Genomic DNA, 20974 nt, shown 5'->3' with positions numbered 1-20974 from the left:
CTTCTGCTTTCATTTGATTTACATCTATAAGATAAAACTTTTCTCAGCCTTATAGGGGAGGTTTGACAAGAAAAAAAAAGACAGCTCAGAGATAAGTTCTCTGAAAGTTATAGCTCAGATACAGACGAGCAGGCTGTCCCCAGCCCCACAGCTAAGCTCTACCCCTCCCGTACAATACAAAGTAGAGAAAAGGGGGGCGACGGGGGATGCTGCAGAAGTGCGTCTGACTAAAAACACACAGATTAACTCATAAGGCATACATAGAGCCGTCAGCCTCCCCACTCTATGATGAGTTGTTTTCCGTAATAGCTAAGAGAAAGAGAGAGGCAGCAAAAGAGGTAAAAGGTCAAGTATGTGCCCTAGAAAGTCAAAGTTTCTGAGAATCAAAGGAAGCTAGAAAGCAAAGAGAGGAACAAGAAAAGTTGATAGTAGAAGGGTTAAGTTAGATAATAGAGAAAAAAAAAAGTTTGAATTTAGCATTTTTAGCCTCATTTCAGTATTTTTCATTTTTAGCTTCATTTTAGTATTTTTCATTTTTACTAATCTTCATTTTTACATTTTTATCTTACTCAGGATGATTATGACTATGTCTCATTATCTCTATGCAATGATTTCCTTTTATTATCTCTCTGTAATGCTTTATTTTGCTTTATTTTGAAACCTAACTTCACTATAATCATATATTTGCTTAAATCTTAGGCTACATGTTATATTCAGACAGCTCTTGCTTCATTGTGCGGCTCCAGCGGTTCGTAGTCACGTTAGTTCCTCAAAAACAGGAAATACCTCTAGCCCTCTAGCTCCCTGTTTTCCTTGTTTTCATTAATTTCAGCTTTTCAGCTGCACTTCTGTATTGGTGCTGCCACGACAGTTGAACTGTAACTCACAGTAGTGCACACCACTGTCCCATTTATAATAGACCTCACTTGTTCCTGGGGGTCCTCTCAGCACTCTCCCTGTGCCTGTAATTACTAATGTGAAACATATTTTTAAATGTTTCAAGAGAGGAATGTTTATATAATATAAAAATATCTGGAACGGTCCAATTCCTATGACGGACGAATGGCTAGTGTCAGAGGTTGATATTTGTCACCCCCGCCCTCTACGACGCCATAACGCTATAAGGCCCAAGGCAGGATGGACTAATGGTCTACTGTGGACAATGGTCACTCATATAGCTTATACTAGGCCATACAAACAAAAGATCATCACTCTGTTTCTTAAATTCCAGAGTATCAGCATAACGCCAGTCTGTCTGATGGGGGCCCCTTACTGCTGAAGTGCTGCTCGAATAACTTGAAATACCACAATGGCCTTGGTTAGCCATAGCTGATTGCGAGGCTGTGGACTGTTGGAGCTAGGCACAGTATGTTACAACATTCCTTTGATAACATGTAAGACTAAGTAAATCATTTAGACATTAATTGTACAAGGAGGAGACAGACTATGTATGGTATTTCCGTGAAACCCTTGTCACACTTATTGTAAAAGCCTTCTGATAGCTATATAATGCCTGGACCAAGAGGTGTGTCTTTGGTAAGTCCTTGGCTGACATTCTGTGTGTTACTCCAACAGCTTACCCAGACAAAACTGTTATGTTGTATTATGTAAGAATAAATTGCCTAACTATTTCTAAAGGTTTTCCTTTACTGAGTTTTGTCTTACACAAGGTCAAAATGGTACTACAAAAAATACCATCATACCCCACTCACTTCCTGTACCACAGATTACCCAATATGCCCCACTCATCATGACCTCCCTACAAACCGATTAATGGTCCCCAGTTATTCCTTCCCTAGTAACCTGGTTGAACATTCATTTCAGATGTGGGGGTGCTAATCTGCTAACAAAGCTTTATATAGGAAAAAGACACGTGGATCCGACTAAAAATATTACAGGCAACGAATTCAGCAATAGCCTTCCCTGCAAGAATGTCTCACCAAGGTGAGTCAAATGCTGAATCATTTAATCTGGGGTGATAATTCATCAGAGTCTCATTTCTCCAGAATATCACTCCCACACTTCAGATCTGCCCCAAAAGAGAAGCACCACAAGATCAGGATAAAAAAACACTAGTTCTCTGGAATTAATGCTGGGAGCCCCTACACTTGCTTCTATGTTGGAATGGGCATGGTACAGAACACATTAAAGCAATTTACACGCCCAATGGTGGGAAACCAAGCCTCAAGCAGGAGAACCAGAGAATAATCTGGTCCTGGGTTTTATTAAGCCTGAAATATTCTTCACCATACGGGGTAACACGAAGGAAGGTCTCAAAAAGACCAAGAGTTGGATCATTATCTCCCTCATGACATGGGGCTAATCGACATTTCTGGAGAACTTAAATATAATAAGGCACGAAATTGAAAAATGGTTTGTGACAAATGAAGTAGACAAGATGGCCAGGTGCTCCTCCCTCGACCATGGACAGAATAACCTATAAGAATACTAACCAATACAAAATCCCAAGCAGTCTATACTAAATTTATCAGAAAGATCAGGTTTCACTCAAGGGTTATACCAGTCTGATGTGGTCCCTGAGCAATTAGTTAAAAAGCCAGGGGCCATGGCCTTTCCTAAAGCTAGTGTCATACAGGATTGGACTGGCCCCTTGGGAAACCAAGGAAAAACCTGGTGGCCTTGGCCTGCCTAATGCTTCTATGATCAGATGCCCTTTGTCTGACTGTCCTCCAATCACTTTCATTTCTGTAGGAAGACACAGCCTGGGTTCTTATATATTAGTAAAGATCCCCTAGGTCAATCTTTTCTGGTGGGCCCCTAGTACCCATGTTAAACACTGGTGTTGAAAATAGTCCCTTCAACCAAACTGAAGGGCTGCACATTGGGCCCTACACTCTCAACTACCCAGGCCGATGTCAACTGTACAGGCCGATGTCCACTGTACAGGCCGATGTCCACTATACAGGCCGATGTCCACTATACAGGCCGATGTCCACTATACAGGCCGATGTCCACTATACAGGCCGATGTCCACTATACAGGCCGATGTCCACTATACAGGCCGATGTCCACTATACAGGCCGATGTCCACTATACAGGCCAATGTCCGCTATACAGGCCAATGTCCGCTATACAGGCCAATGTCCGCTATACAGGCCAATGTCCGCTATACAGGCCAATGTCAACTATACAGGCCAATGTCAACTATACAGGCCAATGTCAACTATACAGGCCAGGCCAATGTCAACTATACAGGCCAATGTCAACTATACAGGCCAATGTCAACTATACAGGCCAATGTCAACTATACAGGCCAATGTCAACTATACAGGCCAATGTCAACTATACAGGCCAATGTCAACTATACAGGCCAATGTCAACTATACAGGCCAATGTCAACTATACAGGCCAATGTCAACTTTACAGGCCAATGTCAACTTTACAGGCCAATGTCAACTATACAGGCCAATGTCAACTATACAGGCCAATGTCAACTATACAGGCCAATGTCAACTATACAGGCCAATGTCAACTATACAGGCCAATGTCAACTATACAGGCCAATGTCAACTATACAGGCCAATGTCAACTATACAGGCCAATGTCAACTAAATAGGTCAATGTCATCCACCACGTGTCCTACCTACAACTGCTTTACTTGCCCCCTTGACTACATCGCTGAGAGAGAAAACCAGACGTGAGACCATTTCCAGCTGCTTTGGAGCTCACATTCAAGCTCGGAGAGCAGTTACCTGAGCCGACTTACATGTTCCAATCATTAGGACAGGATTGTTCATAATTACAGCCGTGGGGCCGACAGGAGGATCGATAGTGTTGCAAGCAATAAAACACAGAGGCGTCTTTTTCCAACTTCTGTGCAATCTCGTTCAAACCAAGACTTTCACTTAATTACAGGCAGAAAACGTCAATTTCTTTTAAACAAAGACTGATTTTTTTTAGGCCAGATATTGACTGGGAGAAAATGAACAGTGGGTTAAACAATACAAATCTCCCACTCAGATGGCAGTTGTGGGTTCCAGCTAGGAGTGACTTGCAGGCCCAAATGATAAGGAGGAGGCTTTATTATCTCTGCATAACAGGCTCAGCAGCCTAAGATTGGGTATCTTGCAGAGTGCGTCTGTTCCTCCGCAGCATGTAATCTGCAGAGATCTTTCTAGTGCCCTGTTACCAGCTCCCTTACTGCTTCAGTGACATAAATCAGCTCTCGTTCTGCAGCTCCATTTAAACCTCCCTGATAATGGCTCTTTACTGCTTAGCTTAATTATTTCTTAGCACCCGCCTCCCTCTAACAACTCCTTCTGCTCCTTATGAAATCTCCCTAGAAAGCCTCCTTCTGCTCCAACAGACTTAAGGTTACGGGTCATAGGAGAAATCAGGGTGACTTCTAGGAAATCCAACCACAAGGGCTGCGTTAACTGCAATTAATATAAGTACAATCAGTCTGAAATCACTGAAGCACAACTTGTATTTATTTCCTCCATCAACCCCCTACAATAAATATATATATATATATATATATATATATATATATACACACACACATATATATATATATATATATATATATATATATGTAGATAGAAAAGCAAATAAGGACCGCACTAGCTCACCGCTCTCCCCTCAATTCAGGTGCACAGTCAAAAACAGTGTCCCCACTGTAGATACAACAAAGACTCGGAGGGCAGACGGCACTTCTGAAGATGGGGTTTATTGAAGTTCCTGCTGGAAAAAACCTGACGCGTTTCGGGAGTTATCCCTTATGACTAAGGGATAACTCCCGAAACGCGTCAGGTTTTTCCAGCAGGAACTTCAATAAACCCCATCTTCAGAAGTGCCGTCTGCCCTCCGAGTCTTTGTTATATATATATATATACACACACACACATATATATATATACACATATATATACACATATATATACATATACATATATATACACATATACATACATATACATATACATATACATATACATATACATATACATATATATATATATATATATATATATATATATATATATATATAGATCCTCTAAAACCTCCTCTTGATTTGATAAAACCTTAAACTCATTGTCCTGCTTCATATAACGCTCCCTATAACCCTCCATATAACTCCTCCTATTGCCCCATATAACCCTCCCTATAACTCCTCCTATTGCTCCATATAACCCTCCTTATAACTCCTCCTATTGCTCCAAATAACCCTCCCTATAACTCCTCCTATTGCTCCATATAATCCTCCTTAGGACTCCTCCTATTGCTCCATATACCCCTCCCTATAACTCCTCCTATTGCTCCATATAACCCTCCCTATAACTCCTTCTATTGCTCCATATACCCCTCCCTATAACTCCTCCTATTGCTCCATATACCCCTCCCTATAACTCCTCCTATTGCTCCATATACCCCTCCCTATAACTCCTCCTATTGCTCCATATAACCCTCCCTATAACTCCTTCTATTGCTCCATATACCCCTCCCTATAACTCCTCCTATTGCTCCATATACCCCTCCCTATAACTCCTCCTATTGCCCCATATAACCCTCCCTATAACTCCTCCTATTGCTCCATATAACCCTCACTATACAATAACTCCCAATATGATTACCCAACCATCTGATCACTTACCCCAATAACTCATTGGCAGTGGAGCTGTATAGCCCTTCTGCTCTTTCGGTTTGGTTTACCAACCTTTCACAATAAATCATGCAGTCTTCTGAAATTACAGAAGAACAACATCTTATTAAGTTAGTGCTTATTGCAATTCCCAAGACAATAGCAAGTTGCCTGATTCTTCTTATGCTCCTGCACTACTAGTTACCACTGTTGAACAACAACCTTGTGCCATCATCGACAGACAGTAGTTATGGTTGTTCTACCTTGGTCCTTTTGCCAGCCCACAAGAATATTCAATGTCCAACTCTCAGGGGGGGGTTTCTCAAAGGTTGGTCATCGCTGAGAGAAGAGGACAGTGAGTGTCCCAACCCAACACCAGTTTACTTTTATCCCTTCCTTTACTTACAGGAAACAGCTGGCTCACATTAAACCTCTGAGGTGACAATGACTGAAGCTCAGACACCCAACCTCCGCGTTGTTTCACACCTACATGTCACAAGAAACTATTTCAAAGTGTGTTCACGCTTACTCGCCTCTAATGAGGTGAAGCCGTTTGTTCCTTACAAGAAGCCAATAAATGTATCTAAAAATCATCCCAAGCCATTAAACCAGGATCAGATGATTCTCAGACACCCCCCCCCCCCACCATCTGCATTTTAACTGGAATTTACTGGCAAGAACAGCTGCATGGAGCATTAAGCAACAATGTTGTATTACTCTCGGCTTTACTTGCGACATGCTGAGAATTGTAGTTCCCCTACAAATGTTAGGCCAGAGCTGACCAGTTCCATTGTAAGTACTTGTTTGCCAGAGCTGGACTAGTACTTAATCTGGGCTGACAACTGTTCCCCTGCAGAAGGTCTAACATCTAATACACCTCAAATATGTATTCAGGATTATACTGAAATGGTGGTGCCTCTGGCCATAAATATCCTTGGAGGACCATAGTCCATATCTATAGGTAAGTGGTCTTGAACTGATCTAGGTAAAGATCCGAACCATCCATTAATGCAATTTGGCACTGGTGACTTGATCACAGAGAACCTCCATACTGCCAAAATTCACCCCATCGCTTTCCATCTTTTCCTTTGCTAGGCAACCTGCAACATACAGTATCTTCTCTTCTTCCACCACCAACCCTCTTTCATCTCTACTTTCAGGAATCAACAAGCATCTACAAAGCTCCTTCAAGATCCCTCCTATCTCCTCCTATCATATTTCTTCATCAGGAACTATAACTTCCTCTTTCATCACCCAATAAACACCATCAACATCCATCCATACAACCACCACTTCTAAACTTTCCCTCCAGCATCCAATGGATCATATTCCACTTCCTCTTTAGCTCCACCAAGTCCATGAAACCGACTCTTTCAGCTTCCACAAAGCACCTTCCATCTCCTCCTTTGCCATACATCAAGCACCTTCCATGTATTCCTTTGCCATACATCAAGCACCTTCCATGTATTCCTTTGCCATACATCAAGCACCTTCCATGTATTCCTTTGCCAAACATCAAGCACCTTCCATCTCCTCCTTTGCCATACATCAAGCACCTTCCATGTATTCCTTTGCCATACATCAAGCACCTTCCATGTATTCCTTTGCATACATCAAGCACCTTCCATGTATTCCTTTGCCATACATCAAGCACCTTCCATCTCCTCCTTTGCCATACATCAAGCACCTTCCATGTATTCCTTTGCCATACATCAAGCACCTTCCATGTATTCCTTTGCCAAACATCAAGCACCTTCCATCTCCTCCTTTGCCATACATCAAGCACCTTCCATGTATTCCTTTGCCATACATCAAGCACCTTCCATGTATTCCTTTGCCATACATCAAGCACCTTGCATCTTATCCTTTGCCATACATCAATCATCCTCCATCAAGTACCTTCCATGCATTCCTTTGCCATACACCAAGCGTTTTCCATCTTATCCTTTTCCAAACATCAAGCACCTTCCATCTCCTCCTTTGCCAAACATCAAGCACCTTTCATCTCCTACTTTGTTATACACCAAGCACCCCATCGCCACCTTCTTTCCATTCCAATCTAGTTTCCTTGCTTTCAATGCATGGGATTCCACCATAACAAAATATTCCTGCAAACATAACACCCCAAATTGCCCCATGAGCAACTGCCCTAAAGCCTAAAGCAGAGCGGTTTATCTGAAATACCAGCAATTTCCCTCCCCGCCCCTAATTTGCATAAGCAAATTAGGATTTGGATTCGGTTGGGCCGGGCAGAAGGATTCATCTGAATCCGAATCCTGGTGAAAAAGGCAGAATCCCGAATCGAATCCTGGATTTAGTGCATCCCTAGATGGAACCGTTGCCCGACACATAATAGAGAAAGTGATTGGACAAGTGGGGAGCAGACACACAAAGCAGATCAGAATGTTCGTACACGAACCCTTAGACTGTCATGTTCATCAACCGAGGCTCCAGCCAGAAACCTTAATTCACTAATGTAGAAATAAAAAAAAAGTGGGGTTTTAATCCCCCCTCCCCCCGTGCTGAGTCACCCACAGCCTGAGAGCCGGATCACATGTGTCGGTCCCACAAGTATTAGTCGCTTCTGATGGTGCAGGAGACGAAGTCAAGAGCTGTATGGAGTCTTGTTATAGTCACATTAGACTTAATGTGATACATATTGTTTATTCAGATTTATTCAGCTAAACTACAACTCCCAGCAACCCCAACAACGCCTTGCAGTACTTGTGCAGTAATTCTTCCACAGACAAGAGAATGGGGTGCAATAAATTTACTGCAACACCACCTGCTCCTGCAGCCGAGGAATTTGATTGGCTGTGGCCCATCTCCCCAACCACTAGAGGGAGCCTCTGAGCAACATCCTAGAATACAGCTTTATAGTAACGGATTATGCTTTTACAAAACACATACAGGTATGGGATCTGTGATCCGGAAACCCATTATCCAGAAAGCTCTGAATTGCGGAAAGGTGGTCTCCCATAGACTCCATTATAATCAAATAATCCAAATTTTTAAAACTGATTTCCCTTTTCTTTGTAATATTAAAACAGTCGCTTGTACTTGATCCCAACTAAGATCTAATTAATCCTTATTGGAAGCAAAACCAGCCTATTGGCTTTATTTCATGTTTATATGATTTTCTAGTAGACAATGTATGAAGATCCAAATTATGGAAAGACCCCTTGTCCAGAAAACCCCAGGTCCAGAGCATTCCGGATAACAGGTCCCATACCTGTACTGTACTTGATCCCAACCAAGATATAATTAATCCTCATTGAAAGCAAAACCAGCCTATATGGTTAATTTCATGTTTAATTGATTTTCTAGTAGACTTCAGGTATGGAGATCCCAATTACAGAAATATCTGCTATTCAGAAAACCCCAGGTCCCAAGCATTCTGGATAACAGGTCCCATACCTGTACTTACATCTTCTTTATTAGCTCATCAGAGCAATCATTCCTCCTCCAAAGTATATGAATAAACCCCATGAAAACATTATTTATCTTCTTCTACTTCTACCTCTTTCCAGCTGCAATTTGGGGGGTCACTGACCCAAGCATCCAACCAAAAAAAAAAACTACTACTAACTAAGTAACTTGAGAATTTTTTTTTCTTTAAAACTTTCCATTTAGTCCTCTCCTATTCATCTTCCAGTCCACTGTCTGGTTGCTAGAGTTAACTGGACCCTAGCAACCAGATAGCTGCTGAAATTCCACACCTAAATAAATTCAAAAACCACAAATCAATTAAAAAAAAAAAAACAATTGTAAATAGTCTTCATCTACATCATACGAAAAGTTAATTAAAAGGTAAACCACTCCTTTAAAGGGGAACTGCACCCAAAACTGTACTTCTGCATAATTATTATTATTCTCATGTATTTATAAAACACCATGTTCCACAGCACTGTACAATAAAGACACGGAATATACAAGTTATATACAAAATGAAGGGGTATATGAGACACAATGTAATTCTAAACAATTTCCAATATGTATTGATTAAGTCAATGGTTTCATAACCGCACCAGCGGTTCTGACTTCTGGAACTAGGCAGCAGACAGCTCATTCACAGACCTGGAGGAGAACGGGCTTCTGCTGCACTGCATTTAATGGGGGTAAGTTCCCCTTTAAGGCACCAATTTAACTATGTAACTATGTAACTATGTAACTATGTAACTATCTCCAAAACAGGGGTGCAGTGCAAGTGCCCCAAGAGTGAATGTATAATGAGACAAATAGCAAGTTATATGTATCCAGCCATCGCTCTACACTACAGCCCCTAACTATATGCCGCTTATATTAAGATATCTGTGGAACAGAAATAGAGTGTAAGCTCTTTGGCACAAGGATCTCCCAGTAGCCAAGTAGTGTCAGTGGCACAGGAAAAGGGTATGAGGAATTAAGTTTCGGCACAAATGCTGAGAGTTCTGGCGAGTACGCAGTGAACACACAGACACCCCAGTGCCCCCCAATACCTTGTATTTCCTGTGTGAGGGGCTGGGCTCTGCGCTGGGTCCTAGAGGAGTCTCTCGGGTAAATCCAGAGTGAGGGACATACATTGGCACCGTGAGAGGCTTTGTATTGCTCTGGGCACACGTTGCTTTACACAAGCAAGACAGGAAAATGTAGGAATCTCTTCCTACTCTCCCCCTCCTCTTCATGTACCCTCCCCCCCTCCTCCTCCTCCTCCCGCTGCTTTTGTTCCCTCTCTCTATACAAAAACCTGACACTAGATAACAGGGTCCGGCCCACCCAGTCTGCTTTTCCTACCTGGAGTCTGCCCGACCTTTCCTTTTCCGGGTCTTAACCCTCCGCACGCCAAGCACCAACGCAACTGCCATATAAACAGGTATCCCGGCCCCTGGGAAAAGGTTTTTTTATCTATAAAGGCGAACCTGCACCTAAAAACAGTTTTTTTTTTTGAATAATGAAAGAAAATATCATTCGAATCAACTTTCCAGTATACGTCTATTACACATTTTCACGGATTTTTAATCTGTCTTGCCGTTTATAAATTCTCATATCCCCCAACATTTCCCCCCAAACATTTTCGAAAAAAAGATTTGCCACGCCCATTTTTGTGGCCGCACCCCCTAATTACCATGTCTATTTTACAAAATTTGGAAGGTTATGAAAGTTTGAACCCAGTTTTGCTAATGAAGGTGAATTGCCCTTCTTTTCCAAGAAAGTTTGGAATTGTTACGTGTAAGACCACCTTAAGTGCAGCTGCAACGTATTCTGGGCTCTCTGACAAAAGCCAATTACATTTAGAAACTGGCTGTTCAGCCCGGGAGATCAAAGAGAAAGTCGGGACATTTCAGTAACAATCCGGGACTGTGGGTTGAGCTGTCAAAATCGGGACTGTCCCGATAGGATATTTGGGAGATATTTCTCTGCTCTGCTGGTTTTGCCTACTGAAACTCTGTAGCAGAAGTCAGCTGATTAACAGACCTGGATAAGACCTGGACGAGTCAGTATCTCGTTGGTCTGTGAATGGGGCCCTCCAACAGGCCTGGCCGACTGATAGGCTGAAAATTTGGCAGACATCGTTTGGGCACAGGGCTCAAAGAGACCCCTGTAAATGTTGTATGTATTATATGATATTAGAACAGCGAGTTGCTATTATATTATATTATATTATAACAGCGAGTTGCTATTATATGATATTATAACAGCGAGTTGCTATTAAATGATAACAGCGAGTTGCTATTATATTATATTATATAATAACAGCGAGTTGCTATTATGGTAAACTACTGCTTTGAGGGAGAGAAATGAAGAAAAGTCTTTGATCCCAACCTGTACATTCCCATCCCGGCCAGTGTCTCCGGTGTGACTGCGCCTGGGACAATTCCAGGATATCCCCCCCCTCCGGCTAAAATTAAGCACAAACGCAGAGGCAGGGAGAGTCCAAGGCATTGATGGGCCACAGGGGGGCAAGATACTGGGAGCTGGAGTTGAACCGGAGCTGGAGCGGCCGGCAGGTCTGATGTAAATACAAGAATATTGTTAAAAATGGGACTTGGATATATTCCAGACAGACAACATGTCTTTTCATACTGGAAAACAGTTACTGGGAAAATCATTATATATATATATATATATATATATATATATATTTATTTATACAGGCTAAGAGTGCTAGCCTAAATTTTTGCATTACGTCCCGTGAGTGGGATCCTCTGTCTGTCTATATATATATATATATATATAAATGATTTTTATTTTGATATAGCTTTTGAATTATTTGTCTCCTTCTTCTGACACTTTCCAACTTTTAAAATGGACCCGATCTGAAAAAACAAAAATGCTCTATGAGGCTACAAATATAGTTGATTTTTTATCACTCGTCTTTCTGTTTGTGCCCATTCATATTCCAAATCAATGCCTGGTTGCTAGGGTAATGTGGACCCTAGCAACCAGGGGGCTGAAGCTGCAAACCGGAGAGCTGCTGAATAAAAAGCTAAATAACTCGAAAATCTCAAATAGTAAAAAATGAAAACCAACGGCAAATCTCAGAATATCCCTCTGTACATCTTACTAAAAGGTGTATTAACAACATTCTCGGCCTCTGGTCCTTTCTATTGTACAGGATCTCAACCAAGGCAGGTTTAGGGGGGCTTTAACTATAGCCCCTCTATTCCATTGGCGGCAGCCTTGTGGTGCTGTCTCAGTAGGGATGCTGGGATATGTAGTTCAGCAGCAGAAGACTGTATTTTCCCTATGATATATGAGAACGTGCCGGCTGTTGTGCCACATACTGATGAGTAACAGAGTCTGTGAGTTCAGAGGGAGGAACGTCTTTTCCTTTCCCAGGCCTGGGAACAGAACATTTCCTTTTGAACCTGAACATGTAAACAAATGTTTGAATGCCCCGGAGAAAGTCATGCGTGCGGCAGAGCCTCTCCATTATGGCATTAACCTTCCCTGTGCCAGACGGAGCCGTGCCATCGCTATAGGATAGATGCCACACGCTGGCAGAGAATATACCGGCCAATGAAACCGCAGACCCGACACGAGTGATCAGTTCTTTGTGATAACGAGGAAGGGACGGATCCCACAAACCCAATAAACAGGAGTAAAAATGCAGAAGAGTCTCTGTGCTGATCCAGGTCATTCTCTAAGCACAAAGGTCCTGCTCATGTAATGTGAATAACTATTGGGTCCCACAATCAGTAATCATGGGGTCAATACTGCAAACTTAGCTGGGTCCCAATTATTAGCCCATCACCTAGACCCCCTGAATGGTGGGCCCCGACATTAAGTTCAATGGGGGACCAATGTAAAGAACAATTCCCATCTGTACATGACACCCTGAAAGGGCCCATCAAACACTTTTTTTAACTTCAGTTTTTAACTTCAGATTGTTCACCAAAAACAAAGACTTTTTTCCAATTACTTTCTATTTTATGTGACCGTTTTTCTAATAATGAGTGTAAAGTTTCATTTTTCGCCTTCTAAAGCAGATCTGGGAGGGGGTCGCCGACTCTTTAAATATTCTGAATTGATACATTTGGGGCAGAGACACGCTCAAATTTGGGAAGATTTAGTCACCCGGCGATAAATCGCCTCTTCTTTGTGGCGACTAATCTCCCAGAACTGCCTCCAGCCGGCTAGAATACTAAATCTCCGGCAGGATGACACTCGGAACACTTTATTTTCCGAAGTCGCCTGAAGTTTTCTCGTTAGGCAACTTCGCTCCGAGTGCCATCCCACTGGAAATTTCAATTCTAGCTGGAGGGGAGGCAGTTCAGGGAGATTAATCGCCCGAAGAATAGGTGATTTGTCGCCGGGCGACTAAATCTCCCCGAATCTCCACGTTCGTCTCTGCCCTTAACTGTTCTGAACTGATACATTAAGTTGATACATTTCTTATCTTTGTCCCTGCTGAGCACAATCCCCGAGTTTCATTAAAGGCAGCTGTTAGAATTGATACAATGGTTGCTAACATGCCACAGATGCTGCTGAGAAATGTATCAACTAATGTAAAAACTTAAGGCAGCCATAGACTTAAAGGAGAAGGAAAGGCTAAAACTAAGTAAGCTTTATCAGAAAGGTCTATATAAATACACCAGTAAACCCTCAAAGTAATGCTGCTCTGAGTCCTCTGTCAAAAGAAACAGCACATTTCTTTCCTTCTATTGTGTACTCATGGGCTTCTGTATCAGACTAACTGTTTTCTGCTTAAACCTCCAGGGCTAGGGCTTGAGCATGCTCAGTTTGCTCCTCTCTCCCCCTCTCTGCTGTAATCTGAGCCCAGAGCTATGAGTGAGCAGGGAGAGACTCAGACAGGAAGTGATGTCACACCAAGCTAATATGGCAGCTGCTATCCTAAACAGACAGAGAGCTTCTAGAGCTTTTTTACTAAGGTATGGTAATGCATTCTGTAGAATAAATATAGTGTTATAGCTTGTACTATTGTGGCTAATCTATTGGCAACAAACTGCTTTGCTAGCTTTCCTTCTCCTTTAACAATTACAATCTTTCCTGGAAAAGATGTTTCCAAGAAAGATCGTTCGTTTCAATACACACGTGTAGAGCTGAATGGTCAGATATACATATAGAAACAGGAAGTGCTGTCTTTGTAAACCGGAAGTGACATCATCGGAAGTAGACGTGGTCAGAAAAAAAGGAGTAAAACTCGCTATTGAGAAGACCCACGGCCCGACCCGCGACCCCCGAACCACCGCCCCGCGTCTATACCCGCACCCGGAACTTCTACCTGCAACCTGCAGGTTTTTGGGGGTACCCAACCCGCTGCAGGACTCTACTCACTGGAAATACCCCGGCCCGGTGCAGTTTTCTGCTGATAGGAGCACCAGCCCGGGGTTTCAGGTAAGTAAATACAATCACATGGGGGTGACTAACACTTGGTGCAACAAGCCTTTCCTTCTCCTTTAATAGAATGTATCTGCGTGAAACAGAGAACTTTGTGACCCCATGTGACTTCCCGTTTGGGATTAGAAAAAAAAGGAGGGGAAATTATACGATGAAAACTCTGATTCATTTAACAGCAGCCGCAGCCTCTCTCTCTGTGGAAAGTTCTGAGTTAACATGAGAGCAAACTGCCAGATACCTTTTAATGCCTCGCTGGCAGCGGCAGTTGGCAGGGCCTCCGGTTGGGAAAGTGCAACTAAATACAGATCTGCCTTCATCGCGGCTGCTTCTTCCAAACCACAAAGCTCAGACTGTTGCACCCCTAAGCGACACCGTGTATAGATAGGAAAAACAGACTATGGAAGGAAGTCTTCTATTACTCAACCATTTAACTGCATCGGGCTCCCAAAATACTGGCCCTGGAGATGGGGGCCCGATGGGCACTGCTGAGACCTTTGGTGTATCAGAGAGGGGGTGGGTAACACACACAGCCAAATTGTGGTTTTATCCCCCCATCCCTGGGTTCCTGGGGCTTGAGACCCACACATGGCACAGGATCAACACATTTACTGTTCAGCTCATGGTTTATCTCACTTGGGGAAATGACGGAATCTGCTGCTGCTGCTGTATTCTGATACAGGCGGCTTCAACCAAGGAAAACCAATTAAGTGCTGTATATTACAAGGTCTATGGCCTGACATTCGAGTTTATAGAGTCTGACAGTGGGTGTAATGGGGCTGGAAGGGATGTAAAGGTGGGCCGTAAGGTAAAACAAAGTCAGCACCCATCAGTAACGATTGTCCTGGGCCTCAGGAAGAGCTGCACCCTGTGCTCTTGGACAGAAATTAAATTAAATATCCAGTATATCCTTTACCTACACCCAATTAAGGCTGAATTTGTCCCATAAAATCAGTTTATTCCATAAGGTTTCCTGGGGTAGAAGTAAATGGGCTGCCGAGCAGCGGAAGGTCCGGAGATAACAGATAAGTACTACTATAGTTTATATAAACAAGCTGCTGTGTAGCCATGGGGGCAGCCATTCAAGCACAGGATACACAGTAGATAACAGATAAGTACTAATATAGTTTATATAAACAATCTGCTGTGTAGCCATGGAGGCAGCCATTCAAGCACAGGATACACAGTAGATAACAGATAAGTACTACTATAGTTTATATAAACAAGCTGCTGTGTAGCCATGGGGGCAGCCATTCAAGCACAGGATACACAGTAGATAACAGATAAGTACTACTATAGTTTATATAAACAAGCTGCTGTATAGCCATGGGGGCAGCCATTCAAGCACAGGATACACAGTAGATAACAGATAAGTACTACTATAGTTTATATAAACAAGCTGCTGTGTAGCCATGGAGGCAGCCATTCAAGCACAGGATACACAGTAGATAACAGATAAGTACTACTATAGTTTATATAAACAAGCTGCTGTGTAGCCATGGGGGCAGCCATTCAAGCACAGGATACACAGTAGATAACAGATAAGTACTACTATAGTTTATATAAACAAGCTGCTGTATAGCCATGGGGGCAGCCATTCAAGCACAGGATACACAGTAGATAACAGATAAGTACTACTATAGTTTATATAAACAAGCTGCTGTGTAGCCATGGGGGCAGCCATTCAAGCACAGGATACACAGTAGATAACAGATAAGTACTACTATAGTTTATATAAACAATCTGCTGTGTAGCCATGGGGGCAGCCATTCAAGCACAAGATACACAGTAGATAACAGATAAGTACTACTATAGTTTATATAAACAAGCTGCTGTGTAGCCATGGGGGCAGCCATTCAAGCACAGGATACACAGTAGATAACAGACAAGTAATACTATAGTTTATATAAACAAGCTGCTATATGAACTATAGTAGTGTTTTTGAAGCAAACACATCAGTTTTACCAGTGCATGGTAACAGTACATGATATTTCCATTACTTTAAATCACTTTTTTGTGTTACTGTTCCTTTAAATACCCGAAGGTGACAATCTGTGCCGTGCAACAGTATTCCCTGAGCAACCAGCACAGGGGGAAAATTATATACATTGCCTGAGCCCCTCCCCTTTACATACACATTGGACTGATGAAGAAAGTTGCAGATTCCTTGTGTCACTGGAGAAATATGCAGCCGGGCTTTGGGTCTGACCACAGAGGAATGAGATGTACGACTCTCAGCTGGAATCAGCTCAGCACAGCCCAGTATTGTGTGTATATAGCTGTGCTCTTAAACCCTCTCCCAACCAGGAGGGACCACAGTGCTGCCCAGCATGGCCTCATGGAAAGCAGCACAGCCTGCAGCAGGAATCCAAGTTAACTGCTTGTTCTACAATAAACCTGCTATCCCACAGTCACACTCCCTTCCCAGAGACTATTATCCACTGTTACTATAGACACCATCTCTCCCTACTATACCTGCTATCCCACAGTCACACTCCCTTCCCAGAGACTATTATCCACTGTTACTATAGACACCATCTCTCCCTACTATACCTGCTATCCCACAGTCACACTCCCTTCCCAGAGACTATTATCCACTGTTACTATAGACACCATCTCTCCCTACTATACCTGCTATCCCACAGTCACACTCCCTTCCCAGAGACTATTATCCACTGTTACTATAGGCACCATCTCTCCCTACTATACCTGCTATCCCACAGTCACACTCCCTTCCCAGAGACTATTATCCACTGTTACTATAGGCACCATCTCTCCCTACTATACCTGCTATCCCACAGTCACACTCCCCTCCCAGAGACTATTATCCACTGTTACTATAGGCACCATCTCTCCCTACTATACCTGCTATCCCACAGTCACACTCCCTTCCCAGAGACTATTATCCACTGTTACTATAGACACATCTCTCCCTACTATACCTGCTATCCCACAGTCACACTCCCTTCCCAGAGACTATTATCCCACTGTTACTATAGACACATCTCTCCCTACTATACCTGCTATCCCACAGTCACAATCCCTTCCCAGAGACTATTATCCACTGTTACTATAGACACCATCTCTCCCTACTATACCTGCTATCCCACAGTCACACTCCCTTCCCAGAGACTATAATCCACTGTTACTATAGGCTCCATCTCTCCCTACTTTACCCGCTGTTGTAGCAGATACAGTAAAGGGTCATATGTAGAAAACCCTTTTCCCCACGCACCAATACCACTAAGATTGCAGCAATAACAGTAGTAGGTTTATGGGCAGCCCCCCGGCATATGGAAGCCATCAGCCCCACTTATAACTAGTCTGTGAGTTGTAACATACAAGTACTAAGTCAGAATTAAGACAAATGGACAAGGGACCTTGTTAGACTCCCCCTGTCTCGTATCTGCTGTTGGTTTCAGTGTAATGAGTAAATAGGAGCTGCCGTATAGATTAACCCATACACCAGTCTGCCTTTATACTGGGCTCAATGATAATGGGGGTAACGAGATACAAGAAGGGTCGATTTGAAACTTGGAGCCAATTTGCCAAACACGGTGACACGAGGGTATTTGCCATAAGCCGTTCCGAGTGATTAGGGAGCCAGTCAGGCTCAGATACAAATAGAGAAGCGGAGAGAGTGTCACCTTCATAGGAGCGGCGCTGCTTGATGGATTCGTTACCTTCTCCCCACGGACCCAGCGCTGCGTCTCTGCAGGAGACGAGGGACTTATTTACATTCGCACATTCCTACCCTAAAAAGGCTGAACCTGGGCCCCTCGTAGTGACAGCAAATGTATTGGGTTCCTTGTGTATTTCTGCTCAGGGAGATCACACAACCATAAGGGAAACCAACGGGAGACTCCAGGCACCCTATAAAGTCAGGCCACTAATTCAGTAAAAGAACTGAAATGCCTTTTTAAGGGGAGACTGCCCAGGGCCCTATTCTTCATGGGTCCAAAAAGCGGCAGTTGTACTTAAAGGGAAAGAAACTTTCCTTTTGCCTTAAACTGCTGCTTTATGGACTCGTAAAGAATGAGGCCCATGTCCCAGATCCGTACAGGTTGGATATTGTTATCCAACCTGTAGTCTCAACTACAACTCCCAGCACCCTCCCACAATTGATGACAGCCATTAGGATAGAGAGGGGCAACATAAAGGCGCAGTCAATACAAATGGCTCTGAATAGCCCTGGGTTTGGATATGGACTCAACCCCTCACAGAACCTCTGTTCTCTATGTTTCCATCACCTGTTTGACGAGGAACTCCCAGAATGCTCAGCAAGCCAACCTCAACGCTGATGTGACTACAACTGTAGGTCGAATGCCCCAGATCTCTGGGTGTTCACATTATGTTCTGCTTTGCTGTCACATACTTGGCCCGTGTGCAATGGGAATCCTCTGGAATCCCGAATATAAAAACAAAGAGCCCGTCACCCCGCACTGAGTGATACTCATTACTTTCCATTCCCAACAGCGACATTCCAAAGGCCGGAGCGGGAACGTTCCCACAAAATCATGATTTATCCTTAAAAACAAACACTCCGGCGCTTCTATATTTCTGCCTGCAGGGAAATAAGCATGGCTTAAGGGTTAATATTTGGGTTAGGACGGCCTTTAGTCCACCTGCTGGTGCTGGACTACAACTCCCAACATCCTTTGAAACTTGATAATTTGTTAGGAAATGTGGTCTGTCAACATGAGATTAAGAAATGAGGCCCTAGGGATGGATGTGTCTGGGATCTTGCACCTTATACCATGGCTTTTAGTTTCCGGATTTAGGAAATGCTGAGAATGTTAGTGAAATTCAGGGCCCATTGGCATCGCAAGGGCCCCGTAGAGTGGGGAAGAACCAGACCTTAAAATTAAATTTTACTATGATGTAGAGAGGGACAGTCTGAGACAATTTGCATTTCGTTTGAATTTTTTATTATTTGTGGTTTTTGAGTTACTTAGCTTTTTATTCAGCAGCTCTCCAGCAGGCAGGTTTCTAGGGTTCAAATTACCCTAGCAACCTGCATTGATATGAATAAGGGCAGAGACACACAGTCAGATTCGGGGAGATTAGTCGCCTGGCAACTTGGAACGATTTGGAAAACGAAGCGCTCCGAGTGCCATCCCGCCGGCGATTTCCATTCTAGCCAGCGGGAAGGCAGTTCGGGGAGATTAGTCGCCCTGAAAAAGAGGAGATATGTCGCCAGGCGACTAATCTCCCCGAATCTGACTGTGTGTCTCTGCCCTAAGAGATTGTAATACAAATAAGAGAGGGCCGGAATAGAAAGGCGAGTAATAAAAAGTAGCAACGGGAAAGAATTAGAAGGTAGGAAAAAAAAACCAAAGACCGGTCGAAAAGTTGCTTAGAATTAGCCATTCTATAACATATAACTTTAACTGAACCTCCCCTTTAACCTGACCCAACTGAGCCCAAAACATTTGGCGTTACGGATCAATTCACAAAGGGGGAGGGGCTCGATTACTAACGTTAAAAAAGAGGGAGGAGCCAAACAGATTGTCTGCATAGTAGCTATAAAGACAGGATAATAATGATATACAATTAGCCCAGTGTCCAGTTAAATTGAGATATAGAGGGTCTATAGCAGGGATCCCCAACCTTCTGAGCCCGTGAGCAACATTCAGAATTAAAAGGAGTTGGGGAGCAACACTAGCATGAAAAATTTTCCTGGAGTGCCAAATAAGGGTTGTGATTGGCTATTTCAGAGCCCCTATGTTGATTTTCAACCTACATTGAGACTCTGTTTGGCAGTACACCTGGTTTTTATACAACTAAAACTTGCCTCCAAGCCTGGAATTCAAAAATAAGCTCCTGCTTTGAAGCCACTGGGAGCAACATCCAAGGAGTTGGAGAGCAACATGTTACTCACGAGCTACTGGTTGGGGATCACTGGTCTATAGAGAACTTGTATTGTCCAGGAGCCGTAACTATCCCAGTGAGCTTACAGATAAGGGTGGCTCAGAAATGAAACATGGCAGCTCCCACGCGTGTATATGCATTAAAGGAGAAGGAAAGCTACCGAAGCAGTTTATTGCCAATAGATGAGCCCCAAAAGAGCAAGCTATAAAATTGTATTTATTCTGCAGCTTTACCATACCTGATTAAACAGCTCTAGAAGTTTTCTATTTGTTTAGGATAGCAGCTGCCATATTAGCTTGGTGTGACTTGGTGTCTCTCCCTGCTCACTCATAGCTCTGGGCTCAGATTATAGCAGAGAAGGGGTGGGGGGGGAAGAGGAGCAAACTGAGCATGCTCAAGCCCTAGCCCTGGAGGTTTAAGATGAAAACAGGAAGTCTGATACAGAAGCCCATGAGTACACAATAGAAGGAAAGAAATGTGCTGTTTCTTTTGACAGAGGACTCAGCATTACTTTGAGGGTTTACTGGTGTATTTATATAGACCTTAATTTTAGCCTTTCCTTCTCCTTTAATTGCTATGGTATAAATAAAGATAGCTCTATTAGCAGCATTTCTTGTATATGATAACAGTGTATACAAACTCTGTCCATCCAAGCTCTGACCT

General features: G+C 43.1%; 1 protein-coding gene across 4 annotated transcripts in view; it reads right to left on the bottom strand.

The window, feature by feature from the left end:
• The window catches only part of LOC108702563 (protein TANC2), a 200926-nt gene that overhangs the window by 114086 nt on the left and 65866 nt on the right, over window positions 1-20974 (bottom strand). The window contains exon 1 of one of the 4 annotated variants that reach the window (XM_041578955.1): window positions 10081-10233. The exons of the other annotated variants lie outside the window; for them this stretch is intronic. The gene's annotated coding sequence lies outside the window, so the exon portion shown is untranslated. Of the gene's footprint in view, window positions 1-10080; window positions 10234-20974 lie in introns of those variants that run through there. 4 annotated transcript variants of the gene reach the window in all.

Source organism: Xenopus laevis, chromosome 9_10S (assembly GCF_017654675.1).
Source record: "Xenopus laevis strain J_2021 chromosome 9_10S, Xenopus_laevis_v10.1, whole genome shotgun sequence".
Lineage (NCBI taxonomy): Eukaryota > Metazoa > Chordata > Amphibia > Anura > Pipidae > Xenopus > Xenopus laevis.
The sequence above is the reverse complement of the archived record's forward strand: the minus strand, read 5'-3'. Positions and strand labels throughout refer to the sequence as shown.